Source organism: Apodemus sylvaticus, chromosome 23 (genome assembly GCF_947179515.1).
Source record: "Apodemus sylvaticus chromosome 23, mApoSyl1.1, whole genome shotgun sequence".
Classification (NCBI taxonomy): domain Eukaryota; kingdom Metazoa; phylum Chordata; class Mammalia; order Rodentia; family Muridae; genus Apodemus; species Apodemus sylvaticus.
In genome coordinates this window covers 20,769,824-20,783,450 of record NC_067494.1, presented here as the reverse complement: position 1 = coordinate 20,783,450, position 13,627 = coordinate 20,769,824, and the positions used below count along the sequence as shown (strand labels likewise).

Genomic DNA, 13,627 nt, shown 5'->3' with positions numbered 1-13,627 from the left:
TCACTCTCAAGTTCATGTATTTTCAAGCCCTACATCAGGGCTCTCCTTCCCGTCAAAGACTGAACATCTGTCTATGGGTTCTTCAGTGCCACCCACGGCTGGATAGGATGAAATGACAAAGGGCTACTCAGTTCTTTTGTGTTCTGTATTTACTTTTGGTCACTTTTGATCCACTCAGAACCTTGTGTCCCTCTCCCCCACATCATCTTAGCAAACTGAGAGAAACAGAAGGAGGGTGTCCATTGCTTCCATGCCAGTGAAGGTTCAGAGTAGTAGGGAAACTAGTGAGGACATCAGAGCATGGACACAGAGTATGGACACACTGAGTATCTCCACGTATGCATACTGTGGAAACTTGGCCTTGTATGAGCTATCCGTTTAAGTTAATTCTCCCAGACTATTTTTTTTTTTGCTCAAAAATATGGAAAAGTATAATTTTCCATAGTATCACTTCTCGGCCTTTTGGCTAAGATCAAGTGTAGTATAATTCTCTGTAGTGTACAATCTATTTTGTTTTCCCTCTAACTTCTCTGCGACCTTGTCTTTAATTTTAAAGATGTTCTAACATTTCATGTTTGCTAAATATGTGAGTGCTGTCTTGTTATCACTCAAGTACTCTTATGAGTACTTTGAGTACTCATTATTATTTTGTCCCTGCTGTATGAGAGGAAGCTGCACTTGCTTAGTTTTAAGGACTGCAAAGTACAAATGGCAGTGGTATAGTGAGTCCTAATAGGTTAAGAAATAAACACCAAGTGTATGCTTCTTAAAGTAACCTGGAAGCGCTTGGTGGTCAGTCCAATGGCCGAGGAAGGCACGCGTCTGTGAGAACTGTGCTATGCAGAAGTCAGGTTTAAGTTAATGTCTGAAGATGGGTGACTGATAGATGCTTGCCATCTGAGCGTCAGTTCTGTAACTTACTTGTTTGCTTGCTTGTCGGTTCGTTTTTTAATTTAGACAGCATCTTGTTTTAGAGTTTCAGAGTGATCTGCCCACCGGTTTAAGGGGCTCAGTTTGGTGTCCTAACTGCTCAGGTAGCTTTGTAAGTGAGGTGCAGCAGGTGCGGAGGGGATCTTGAAAACGGAAGTTCCTGGAGGCCTGTTCTCCAGTTCTCCATTCATCTCTCACTTGTTCCTTCGCTTCCACCCTACAGGGAGGGTGGTTTTTCCAAATGTCTAACACGGTGGGAGAAGCATCTGGAAGCAAGGGATCCCTTGTGTGCTTTCACTGCACTCAAAGTGTAGCAAAGATTAGTTGTGTTCATGGTCAGTCCCTGGACAGCTTGAGAAAACAGAGCGGACACATTTTTAGATCAAATATTGGTTTTGTTCACTTGCTGCTAGTGATTTAGGCTATGATTTACTACCCTTGAGGATATATGTTACCTAGATTTGAAAATAGTATTTTGATGTTTATTTGTTTCTTGGATCCTTTTTTTTTTTTTAAGATTTTCTTATTTTTTTATGTGTATCAGTGTTTTGTTTACATGTGTGTCTGTGGATCACATGCAAGCTTGATGCCTATGGAGGCCAAGCTAGGGTGTTAAATTTCCTAGAGCTGGAGTTATGGATGGTTTTAAGTAATTATATGGGTGCTGAGAACAGAACCATGGGGCCATCTTTCTAGCCCCTTGTTTCATTTAATAAGACATCTGGCTTACAGAGAATAGAGAGGTTTGAAGATAGATTCCATTATCCATGGAGAATTCTCTTAGCACTGTACTGAACTCCCAGAAGATTTTACCCCTTTTAACTCCTGTGACAGTTTGAAAATATATGCTTGGTTCACGGAGTGGCACTATTAGGAAGAGTGGCCTTGTTGGAGGAAGTGTGTCACTGTGGGAGTGGGCTTTGAGACCCTTCTCCTAGCTGTCTGGAAGCTAGTCTTCTTCTGCCTACAGATCAGGATGTAGATCTTAGCTCCTCCTCTAGCACCATGCCTGCCTGGACACTGCCATGCTTCCTGTCGTGATGATAATGGACTGAACCTCTGAACCTATAAGCCAGCCCCAATTAAATCATTACCTTTATAAGAGTTGCCTTGGTCATGGTGTCTCTACACAACAATAGAAACCCTAACTAAGACAACTCTGTAAGTACATGAACCGTTGTGACTTTACTGGAGACAGCTTTGATGAAAGATACCCTCTCGACAACCACATTTTATCAACACGGCCTTTAGCTTTCTAGAAAGAATCTCAGTTGAGCCAGAAGAAGGAATTAGAAGCTAGGGACTGACTCAAGAGAGGGCCCTTGTTTGTTTCTCTACAGTTTTCAGACTTCATTTGACAATAATGAGCATATTAAGGACTGAAATGAAGGCATCATGTTCAAGTCTCCAAAAAGCTCAACTTGGGAGCTATAAATACAGTTTCTCACAGTATGTTTAACAGACAGTTTAGTCACTGTATCTGTGTACACTGCTGCCTGAATTAGTTCACAGAGCATCTGCTGTTGGTATCAGGAATGTTCTCTGTAGTCAAAGTTCCTTGCTGAGAATTGCATTTTAGCAGGTCAGCCTGCTCCGTGGCTCTAGATTGGCAAGTGCAAGCACAGGGGAGAGCATGCAGTTTGGCCCATGCTCTTTTAAAGTCAGAGATGCATTATATCTGGAAGGGCAGAGCTGTGGATCTTTGATGCTATAAAGAGACTATTTTTCTCAGACGCTTAGAGAGAAGTGTATGTTTAAAGTCCAGTGTAGGATAGCTTGCTATGGACCAGGTTTCTGAGTAGATTCAGCCAGGTTTCTGGATCTAGTCTTTTCTCTGGATCTGATGCAACAGACCGTCGATTATATCCGTCTTCTTTGGGCACTTGGATCTCTGAGACCTAACAGATATATTTTGTGTCTCGGCCAATAGATAGATTCCTGTCCTGGAGACCCTGTAACAGGAATCTCAAAATACCTGCCCCTAATTATGGAAGAGGTGCTTGTGGAAGGAGGGGGTGCATTTGAACTTAGTATGGTGATACTTAGCGTTTGAACTTAGTATGGTGATACACAGATATAAGTGAGTAGAACATAGGCCCTTTTTGGAAATGGCTACTGTGGTTTATTTGGTACTAACTCTGAATGCTTTACTCCCATCATGCACTGTGGGAGGAGGAGGGAGAGAGGAGGAGGAGGAGAGATATAGCTATAGTCATGATGCTTTGGTTCCCGTCCTCCCTATCTCCCAGAAGCCTTTGAATAGCACCTACTGTAGAGATCTGGTAGGTGCCCATATGTCCGATGGTCAGCTCTCTTGCATTCTGTGGATAGACAAACCAAAGCCCAGAGGAGCTGAGGGATGTCCACTCTGCAGGCCTTTTGTGACCTCAGTCCCCTGGGCATCCTGAGGAGACTTGGAGAACTGCTGTCAACTTCCTGAGAGTTCACAGGGACAGGGCTCTGTGAGTGGCGAGTCCTGAGGCAGTTCATTTAGGAGATGCCGATGAGCTCACTGCTGCCCAAGGTAGCTTCACAGTTGTTCGGGGTTCTTCTTTTCACTCACCCAGAGTTCATTAGCCTTCAGATTAGCCCAAGAGGCACAAAGAAGCACTGTGTGGTGCCAGGTGTGACTGGTGCATCTTAATGCCGTTTGGTGCTTGTTTCTGAGGTTGTATTAGGCTCCAATACCTCAATAGACTTAAAATATATGAAGTACAGATTACAAGGGTAAATTATAAAGGCTTGGAAATAATAGGCAAATGATTTATTACTTGTACTTGGCATTCTGCCTGGCTTCTTACTTCCTGAAGAACATTGAAATATGAAAAAAGAAAAAGAAAGAGTATTACTAGCTACAGAAAAAACATGTTAAATTCTATGAGCAAGTAATTTATTTACAAATTGTTCAAAATTGTGTTCTAGGGTAGGTTTTTTCTGTTTGTTTGTTGGTTGATTTTGTTTTTTTTCTTTTTCTTTTTTGAGATAGGGTCTTTACAGTCTAGCCTGGGTGTGAACTCACTATGTAGTTCAGGCTAGTCTCAAAGTCATAGTGAACACCCTGCCTCAGCTTCCTGAGTACTGGGATTTTAAGTGCACAACACTATGCCTGGATGCCATTTTTTAAATTTAAACAAAAATGGGCGTAAAGTTGGGACAGAGGTGGCCATAAAATATTAGTCACAAAAAACCCCCACAGAGCACAGGTATGAAAAACAACTCTTCTATTTTCTTCAAGCATTGCAGCAATGGATTAGAGTCTTGCTCTGTGGTCAATAAATACTCCAGAAACCGAGAAGGAAGACTAAGGTTCTGATCTCAGAGTTGTCAGTACACAGCAAGGCCATCTTGGGAAATGTATCTCATTGTTGGTCTTGGCTTCTGGAAAGCAGCTTATGGTTTATCTCTCTGATTTCTCCCCAAGCTCCAGAATTCTGATCGGCTCGACTCTGTAAGTGTGATAAATGTGCGGATTATTGTCACAGAGACATACCAACTGCTGCGCCTAAGTCCTGACAAATTGTCTAAAATCCAGTTTCTGTTCTCATAAATTTTTTTCTAGGCCAAGTATTGCAAGTGAGTCACTGGGCTGGATACTGCAATAGAGCCAACGATGAGTAACTGTTGTTTCCTCCCAGCAGTCAAGCCGGGCAGAGAGATAAGTCTGTAGCAATAGCTGCTATGAGGTTTATGCTGGTGGTGTTATTGATCCTTACCCCACCCTTAGGCGTAGGCTTTGAAACATAGATGCAATCATTCCTCGTCTTCGTTTGACATTCTTTTCTAACTCCTGTTCAGACCTTTAATACGATAACCTGTGTGAAGTGACCCCTGTTGTCTAAGTCCCTGTACGAAACCACCTGTTCTCTTTCATGTACCTCAGGCCCTCTTGTATGCCCTTTACCTTATCATTTTTACTGGGAAGTTTGATAAGGTTCTTTAAGAATCCCAGTTTGCCCCAACCCTCACCCCCAACTGTGTGTTCCAATCCAGTCTTTGCCCTTCTGAACCATGACCTCTCTTACCTGGCCACTTCCCACTACACCTCTGTGATAGTCCCATGCGTATCTGAATCTCCACAGGGCTCTTCTGGATGACCCAGTGGCCCTTCTCTGCCCTTCCACGCGTTTCCACAGAACCTCCATGCAAACAGGTTTAAAGCAGTAGAGTAATGGCGTTTCCACATGTATTTACCCCCTAAACCAAGAACTTTAGTAACAGGACTTTGTCCTGGGTATCCTCAGCCCACAGTCCAGCATATAAGACTAGAAATACTACTACTCCACCTGTGGAAGGCCTGGTCATCTGCAACTACAGGGAGCTGAGTCACAGCCAACAACTGTAAGGTTGCGGTAGCAAGAGAGGGAGTGAAGGAGACTGGGGGAGTGGATTTCAGTTAACCCTGCAAGCCTAAATTATATATATATAAAATGTAAGTACACTGTAGCTGTCTTCAGACACACCAGAAGAGGGTGTCAGATCCCATTACAGATGGTTGTGAGCCACCACGTGGTTGTTGGGATTTGAACTCAGGGCCTCCGGAAGAGCAGTCAGTGCTCTTAACCACTGAGCCATCTCTCCAGCACCTAAATTATATTTTTAAAGGGCCGCAGCTGTAAAAGGTGCAAGAGAACAACTGTGGAAGGAGAAAGTCACGGGGATGGGGTGGCCATCCCGGTGCTTCTGGACAGGAAGGGTTTGAGGCTGTTGGGTGGGTTACTGGGAAGCCATTGGTAACCTTTGAAAGAACAGTTGAATGGCGGTGAATTTGGGAACAATGTAGCGCCAGAGGTGTGGCCTGTGCCTTCTTAGGGAATTGGAGAATGGTGGTTTGTGGTGGAACCAGAAACCCTGTGGTTCCCTTAAGAGAGGTGCTGGAGGCCTGGCGGAAACATGGCTCCACTGTATGAATTAGCCGGTTGGTGAGAAAGATGACTTCGGTCGCTAATCTGTGTCCAGTGCTTACACATTGAGTTAGGTTGACTTTTCAAAGGACCTGATCAATGTAACTGAAGCCATTCCTCTGTTGTAGTGTGCTTGGCATTCCTTAAACGTGGAATTTTTATCTGTAGGGGAAAATGCTTGACTTGAAACAAGGCCTTAAATCCCTTATTAAGAAACAGAGAAGAGCAAAGACGGAAGTGCGGGCTAACAGAATGGACATGGTGGACAAAGCACGCTGCTTTCCGCCTCCCATTGGGCTCGCTGCCTTCTTCTAATAACCACTTCATACACGGCGACCATGATGGTGCTTTCCTTGATGTAACCTGTGAAAAAGAGAGAGAGAGATCAGGTGCTGAGAAAAGCTAACCATCCTTGCTTTCAATAGGTAACCATTTTAAATGGTTACTAACATACAAAAGATAGACCCGAGAGTACAGACCTGCAGGTGATCCGGGTCTGAACAAAGCGCCTTGGATTGTTTAAACAAAGGCTTTTTATTTTGTTTTTTGTCCACAGCCTGTCTGCTGTCTCAGCAGTTCTGTGTTCACTCCTGATAAAGTAACTTGAGTGGCTTCTGTGCTTTCAGTCATCGTGGCAGAAAAAGGCTACATTGAAGGTCCCTAGATAAGGTCTGCCCCACTCCCCATACAGCCCCAGGGTCTGGTGTTGGCAGAGAGTCCCTGTGGGCTACTTGATATTTAATCTTCTGCCGATGGTCCTCGGTTGCTGTGATAGCTGCCCCGATTCTGACGTGAAATGAGATCTCCTTCCCCGTGGCTTTTCTGGCTGTGCCTGGCAAGGTCTCCTGACTTCCACACACACAGTCGCTCACACTCATCATCGTGGGTGCCAGCCAGAAGCTTCCCACCCTCACTTCAACCAGATTCCATTCTGAAAGCCTTCTTAAATTAATTTGGGCATGCGAAGAGCAGAGGCTGTTAAAAGACATTTTAGTAGTAATGCTCTTGATGGTGTGTTTAAAAAAAAATGCCGAGAATTAATCCAGTGGCTTAGGTACTGGTGTTTTCTTGCTAAAGTCTTTTGTCTGCCTCATTAACTATATGGGGAGATATTAATAAAAATGGCATTAAAGCCTTACTGCCACATACTTTCTCGTATATCTGAATTTAAAATTGCTTATGGATATATGTGTATGCATATATAAGTATGCATGTGTATAAAATTATTTGTGTGCCTGAAGTTAGTTGCCTGTGGTGATTAATGCCAGGGAGGGTGATATTTGTCTCAGCACACAGGATAATAAGTGTGTGTTAACACATGAGTGAGCAAATTCTCTTTAATTTGACTGTTGAACGGATGACCAGCCAGCAACGTGTTCTACCTCTGGGACGGCTGCCTTCCCCATCCTACTCTGTATTTTGTTGAATACTCTGCGTAAGTTGAAACAAGAAGTCATGTGGAATTGGGTAGAAATATGTTTTGACTTATTTCCCGTAGCAGAAAGAGTCACCTATTTTGTGGCAGTCTGTCATTCTCTTTCCCCCTAGCCTTATTTTTCACTTAAACTTGACTGATGTTTTCTCTGGAAGTGTGGTTTTCCCTTGGACATCTGTCTGATCTGGCCGGCCAGAAGCTTCCGGGATTTACCGGTGATGCAGCCGGCTGTTTAGTTTCAGCGTCTGGGTGCTTGGTGTTTTGGTTTTTCATCACTGTGACAAATTGCCTGAAGTTAAAGGACTTAGGAAGGACAAGATTTATTTTAGCCCAGCATTTCAGAGGGCTCAGGTCTTGGTTGGATAAAGGCATGTTTACTCCCTAGGCCAGTTGTCAGGTGGAGCATTTTGGTGACAAGGTGTTTGGAGCAGGCCTCTCACCTCCTGGCTGAGAGAAACAGGGAGAAAGAAAGAGGCTAGGAAACAAGCGGTGCCCTCCAAAAGTCATCTTGTGCCTGGAGGAATCCAGTCAGACCCCACATTTCACAATTTCTACCTCCGAAATAGTCTCTTCCACAATGAACCAATCATTGGATTATCCCCCTTTGGTTAAGGTGGATCCCCCATGAGCCTGTCATTTTCCTAAAACCCTGTCTGGGGACTAGTCCTTTTAACATATAAGTCTTTGGGGACATTTCATTCCCAAACCATAATCATCTAATTGAAATTCTGAGACTCGATTTCTCTTGGTAGATAGACTGACCGAGCACTGAGTGTCCTTACCCCATCCCACCTATCTTGCTGTGTTCTTCCTCTACTATAAGCTTTGAAAGGCCAACTCACTTGGAGGTTATTAAATTCCACATTGATCCTTCTCCCAACCTGTGCCCTTAACAACCCTGAAATGTAGCGTCCCGAGAGACACCAACTAGACACACAGGCCATATGCCTTGGGTAAACTAGGGTAGAAAGTCTAACCAAGGACAACATGTAATGAGCGATGGGTTGAACACCTCTCTTGTGGTTCTGTTCATTAGCCTTTTAAGGGTACACTACCAAGAGAATACAAGACATCTTTTCTATATTTTATAGCTTGCTCAGTTCTGAGCGAGTTCACTTAGAACTTAGAGATCTTAGAAAGACTTTGGCATTTCCACTTAGAACATGGAAAGCCACTGGAGACATTGAAACGTAAGAGTCATATAATCTGACTCATTGTTGCTAAATGACTCCATTTAGTTCTGTGTTGAAGGTTTGTAGATGGGGGACAGAGGTGAACAGTTTTCAGGGAAGGTATAATAGCCTTCATGAAGCTGCCCCTGTGTTTGGAGTTGAACTGGGATATTCAAATCCAAGTTAAGACTACCACACATTTGAAGGACATCTTGACATATAAAATACCACTGTAAGCAACAGAATTAAAGCTGTTAATCTTTTTTTTTGAAAGAAAACAGGAAATAAAAGTAGGTGTCAGAAAAAAAGTTCGTCTTCCCATCCTGATGGGTAGCTTGTTAAGTGAATTCATCCTCCATCTTTGTCCTGTCTTCTTGCTGGGCTACTGAATGCTGTAAGCTTATCTCTCTCCTTTTGGGACCTTTAAAAGTTCTCTCTCTCTCTCTCTCTCTCTCTCTCTCTCTCTGTGTGTGTGTGTGTGAGAGAGAGAGAGAGAGAGAGAGAGAGAGAGAGAGAGAGAGAATTTTATGCATGCACAGTCTTGCTACCCTTCCCCCCTTGAATTAATTTCTTACATTGAAATGTATACAAAGGATGTCTCCAGCTATAAAAATCCTATTGTTCTCTTGAGAGGTCCCAACTTGATACCTCTTCCAAATAGAGAAGACCTCCCCTTCTCTCTCTCTCTTCTCTTTCCCCCCTCCCTCCCTTCCCCCCTCTCCTTATCTAAGTGTGTCACCACACCAGCCACCTTTAATTTTGTAAATAGTTACCTGCCTCTGAGCCATGTTCTCATACAGTGGTCATGGGCTAGTAGCCTGGACATCACCTGGGGGCTTGTTAGAAATGGATGTTCTTGGGCTCTGACCCTGACCTAAAGAGCATTGGGAGCAGAGCTGACAATGCCTTAATGAGCCCTCCTGGGGATACAGAGGCACCTTAGTCCTGAGAACTATTGTCCCAGTAAGGTGGCCTTACTTACTTAAACAGCTAAATTGTGAGTGACTTGGGAAACTGAACTTTTTTGTCTCTCTGAGTTGTGTCTGAGCCTACTTACTCTGTTTTTCCTTCAGTTAACATAGCCTCGGGTGTAGAAGAACAGTCAGAGGCTTATTAAGAAATGGGTCAAGGGGTGGTAATCGATGACCTGAGTACACAGGTAAAAAGCTGGATGTGCATGTCTGTGATCCCAGGGTTGGGAAGGCAGAGATAGAAGGGCCCTGGGCCTTGCCAGTTAGCCAGTCTGGCCAAACTGGTTTAGTGGGAACTCTTATGACTCAAAATTTTAAGATGGAGAAGTGATTGAGGAACATAGTTTTCAACTTTCAACCTCTGTATACAAATGAATCTACATATAAATGTTCTCTGTGTGTGTGTGTGTGTGTGTGTGAGAGAGAGAGAGAGAGAGAGAGAGAGAGAGAGAGAGAGTGTGTGTGTGTGTGTGAGAGAGAGAGAGAGAGAGAGAGAGAGAGAGAGAGAACCTGTTAGAATCATAGAGCCCCATTGTATGACCCCCCTTCCCCTACTTTTCTCCAGAAGCAGAGATCTGGTGAACTCTCCACCCCCCTCTTTAGATAATGTCAGATTCATTCCTGTCAGGAGTCTCCTCCTCCCTTGACGCTTGGGCCAGAGTATCCTTCTCTCAGATTGGCCTGACTTTCTTCACCCAAAATTAAGCAGATCCTACTCTGCCTTTGTACGCATCCGGATCAGACACTTTTAGAACTCTAGAAAGGCTGGACCAGAAGCCCTTCCCCAAAGTCATACCTTATTTCTTTTGTTTGTTCTCTGTTTCTTCTTGTTGCTTTGGATGTTGAGTATCATTGAAGTGATGATCGCTGACTATAAAGGATTGCAAGGTAGCGCGCTGATTTGAATACTTTGAATGCAAAAGCGTGCTTTGATGCCCTTGTTAAGTATCCCTGTATAATTGCATAACAGCTCTTAACTGAAAGTGAGGGAAAGACTGACCTAGCAGAAAACCAAAAGGGTATGTTTATTTGAATTCTTAGCATTTAAAATTTCTGTCACATTATCTAGAAAAATACCTATGGACAAGATGTATATTAAATTCACTAAGTGAGTGAGTGAGTCACTTGGAAAATGTTGGCACATCTATGGGCTTTTAAATTATCTTCAAGTTTGTTGGTGCTTGAAGACAATTTAAATAAATTGACATTAACTGCTTTAAAGAGTTTTTGGAAAAATCCAAATGTATTTTGGCAAGTTCACTATCCATAAGTGGCGTTTGAAATCAGTTAGATTTCTTTCTCTATTTTGATCTTGTCAAAACCCAGTAAATTAATGAAACGGCAGGTCAAACTAAAAACTGTATTTTGGGTTGATTTTCACTAAGGAAACATTTTTGTATACTTACAAAGCATAATGTTTAAGTGCACTCAGTTTCTCCTGTGTGCTTCCTTACAAGAACAAAACTAAATTCTATTAGCTACATCATGCCTGGCACAGTATTGGGCTGGAATTGATTTTATTCTAAACCTAAATGCTTTATTCTCAGATCCCTGGGCCGAGATGAAGATGTGCTGGCTCTGGCCCTAGACCCTGCTGTTCTTAATCTAATGAAAAATAACTGGGGTAGAACTGTGGAAATGTGGATTATTAGAAACATTGCACCCAAGTTTCCTGATAGAGGGAACAGATCAAATAGACACTTTCCTTTAATTCACACACAATAATTTTAAACACAAATCAAGTAGTGACAGCAAAGGGCTTTCTGATTTTCTTTTTTGTTTTTAATGTCAGGAGTATTGGCTTTAAAAATCAGCCATGTGAAAACAATGAATGTTTTAGCTGCCGGCTCCTGGTAGGGCACTTCGCTGAGCACCTCGTTATGGGCACCATCCTATAATTAACGCTGGAACTGGAGTCCTCCCAAAGTTTTATGAGTCCTCCCAAAGTTTTATGACCTTGAGTTCTAGTGAGAGGATTCTGAAAGATTTAATAGTATTCAAGATACCATAGTCAGATGTTAAAATATGGCATGTCGGGGGAACCCTGTGCTGCTGTGACATCCGGGATTCTTCTCTGACCCCAGCACCTCCAATCTTTCCCTAGGAATGCCGACTCATATGTGCTGTTGCTACTGTACTGGCCTGAAAAATGACAAGGTAGAAAACTGACTGGGTCCTTTTGGCTTTATGCTCGCAAATTATTCTTTCATTACCCAACAGTCTTCTCACTGCGTTTAGTGAGCCAGTAAAATTTTTTTTTTGGTATTGTTTTAGAACCACCTACTTAAATTACTTTATTATCTTCTTGGAGAATAGGAAAACCGTCCCATTTTACTCCCAATATGCATCCAGTTTCTGTTTCCTCTTCTTCCCTATAATACCCAGCATCTATCTATCTTTCTTTCTTTCTTTCTTTCTTTCTTTCTTTCTTTCTTTCTTTCTTTCTTTCTTTCTTTCTTTTTTTGGGGGGGGGGGATTATGGGATTTTGGGATTTTGATTTTTTTGAGACAGGGTTTCTCTGTGTAGCCCTGGCTGTCCTGGAACTCACTCTGTAGACCAGGCTGGCCTTGAAGTCAGAAATCCACCTGCCTCTGCCTCCCAGAGTGCTGGGATTACAGGCGTGCGCCACCACCGCCTGGCTAATACCTAGCATCTTGTATGAGGGGAGGTTCTAGGTTTTTTTATTTCAGGCTAAAGACTGAACCTATGCTCCGTGAAGACACAAGTATTCTACCACTGAGCTGCACCTTCAGTCCGAAGTCCAGGGCATTAGCTATCTACTGAAGTTAAAAACTTATTTTCAGACCAATTCCAAATCATCATGAGAATATTTTTAGACGTTTTAAGCTTATCTTATTGCATGTGTTTGGATGTTTGGCTGCATGCATATTTGTACACCATATGCATGCCTGGTCCCTGAGGAGGCCTGAAGGGGGCACCAGCATCCCCAGAACTGGAGTTTCAGATGGTCGTGAGCTGCCATATGGGCTCTGAGAATCAAATTCAGGTCTTTGGGAGAGTAGCCACTGCTCTTAACTGTGGAGCCCTCCTTCCAGACTCTAAGAAAAAAAATTTAATACATAGCAGACCTTCTTTCAAGGGATTTGTGAATACAGACAAGCAGAGCTCTCACCTTGAAGGAGTAAGAGGGTTTGTTCTTTAGTCGATGCACATGACCACGGCCTGGGCACAAATACCACAAACGCCATGCGTCAGTGTGAAAACAGTCTCGTGGAGGTTTTAAAAATTAAATTAATGATGTTTACTGTAGTGGGGGCAAGGGCGTGTGTCCTACAGAGTAAGTAGAGAAGGCAGAAGGCAATCTTGTGGTGTTGGCTATCATTCGCTACCTTGGTGTGAGGTGGTGTGAAGATTAAGACTCAGGCCGCCAGGCTTGCACTGTTGGGAGGTGAGAACCTCTACCCACTGAGCCATCTGGCCAGCCCTTCATGACATTTTTATAGTAAAAGAACAAAAAAATTATGCACCAAGACTTGTTTGGTTTTTTTTTTAATTTTTTTAATTCGATATAATTTATTTACATTTCCCCTTTTCTAGCCCCCCCACTCCCCGAAAGTCCCGTAAGCCCCCTTCTCTTCCCCTGTCCTCCCACCCACCCCTTCCCACTTCCCCGTTCTGGTTTTGCCGAATACTGCTTCACTGAGTCTTTCCAGAACCAGGGGCCACTCCTCCTTTCTTCTTGTACCTCATTTGATGTGTGGATTATGTTTTGGGTATTCCAGTTTTCTAGGTTAATATCCACTTATTAGTGAGTGCATACCATGATTCATCTTTTGAGTCTGGGTTACCTCACTTAGTATGATGTTCTCTAGCTCCATCCATTTGCCTAAGAATTTCATGAATTCATTGTTTCTAATGGCTGAATAGTACTCCATTGTGTAGATATACCACATTTTTTGCATCCACTCTTCTGTTGAGGGATACCTGGGTTCTTTCCAGCATCTGGCAATTATAAATAGGGCTGCTATGAACATAGTAGAGCATGTATCCTTATTACATGGTGGGGAATCCTCTGGGTATATGCCCAGGGACTTGTTTGTTTGTTTGTTTTTTCTCCCAAATACACCGCTAGATGAGTGATGCACGCTGGGGAAATCTCTTCTCACCTCAGATGCTATCCGATGGCATTCTTAGATTTGGGGTTGGCAGATGTTAGAGGACTCTTTGCACATTCCAAAAAGACATACTGAAGTGTG

At 43.1% G+C, this 13,627-nt stretch overlaps 1 protein-coding gene and 1 pseudogene across 4 annotated transcripts in view; both read left to right on the top strand.

The window, feature by feature from the left end:
• Nhsl1 (NHS like 1) overlaps positions 1-13,627 on the top strand; it is a 230,695-nt gene that overhangs the window by 169,041 nt on the left and 48,027 nt on the right. The window lies entirely within an intron of this gene.
• LOC127674252 (uncharacterized) lies at positions 447-530 on the top strand (annotated as a pseudogene).